Here is a 1381-nt window from a genome sequence, read left to right as displayed (position 1 = left end):
GCGGAAGGCCATGCCCCGTGAGCTTCCCGTTCAGCTCTGGGATGACTTTGCCCACAGCCTTGGCAGCGCCAGTGGATGCAGGGATGATGTTCTGGGTAGCACCACGGCCATCTCGCCACAGCTTCCCAGAGGGGCCATCCACAGTCTTCTGGGTGGCCGCGATGGCATGGACTGTTGTCATGAGTCCTTCCACGATGCCAAAGTTGTCATGGATGACCTTGGCCAAGGGGGCTAAACAGTTGGTGGTGCAGGAAGCGTTGCCGACAATCTTGAGGGAATTGTCATACTTGTCATGGTTCACACCCATCACAAACATGGGGGCATCGGCAGAAGGGGCGGAGATGATGACCCTCTTGGCCCCACTCTTCAAGTGGGCCCCAGCCTTCTCCATGGTGGTGAAGACACCGGTAGACTCCACAACATACTCGGCGCCAGCATCCCCCCATTTGATGTTGGCGGGATCTCGCTCCTGGAAGATGGTGATGGCCTTCCCATTGATGACAAGTTTCCCATTCTCAGCCTTAACTGTGCCTTTGAACTTGCCATGGGTGGAGTCATACTGGAACATGTAGACCATGTAGTTGAGGTCGATGAAAGGGTCATTGATGGCAACAACGTCCACTTTGCCAGAAATGAAGGCAGCCCTGGTAACCAGGCGTCCAATACGGCCAAATCCGTTCACTCCGACCTTCACCATCGTGTCTCTGGAACGAGGCTGGCACTGCACGAAAAGAATTGGCTGTCTCTCGAACAGGGAGGAGCAGAGCCAAATTTCCAATTTTTGTCTGGCAATCTTGTCTCCTTCCAATATCCAGGAGGATAACTATATGTTTTTCTTTGGGTTCACCTTCTTATTTAGCTTCTCTAGGACCATGAAATATAGGCTCAATGTCCTTTATTTATGGCTAGAATCCACTTATGAATGAGTACATACCATATTCATCTTTTTGGATCTGGGTTACCTCACTCAGGATAGTATTTTCTATTTCCATTCATTTGCATGCAAAATTCAAGATGTCATTCTTTTTTTACCTCTGAGTAGTACTCTAATGTGTACATATTCCACATTTTATCCATTCTTCCATTGAGGGGGCATCCATTGAGGTTGCTTCCAGGTTCTGGCTATTACAAATAATGCTGCTATTAACATAGTTCAACAAATGCCTTTATGGTATGATTGAGCATCTTTTGGGTATATGCTCAAGAGTGGTATTGCTGGATCCTGAGGTAGGTTGATTCCCAATTTTCTGAGAAACCACCATACTGATTTTCAAAGTGGTTGCACAAGTTTGCATTCCCACCAGCAATGGAGGAGTGTTCTCCTTATCCCGTATCCTCTCCAGCATAAGCTATCATTAGTGTTTTTGATCTTAGCCATTCT

At 47.6% G+C, this 1381-nt stretch overlaps 1 pseudogene; it reads right to left on the bottom strand.

Moving 5' to 3' along the window:
* The window catches only part of LOC102001946, a 21892-nt pseudogene extending 21156 nt beyond the window's left edge, over nucleotides 1–736 (bottom strand).
* Between the last annotated feature and the right edge of the window lie 645 nt (nucleotides 737–1381).

This window comes from Microtus ochrogaster, linkage group LG7_11, assembly GCF_000317375.1.
Source record: "Microtus ochrogaster isolate Prairie Vole_2 linkage group LG7_11, MicOch1.0, whole genome shotgun sequence".
Classification (NCBI taxonomy): domain Eukaryota; kingdom Metazoa; phylum Chordata; class Mammalia; order Rodentia; family Cricetidae; genus Microtus; species Microtus ochrogaster.
This window is presented reverse-complemented; position numbering and strand designations above follow the sequence as displayed.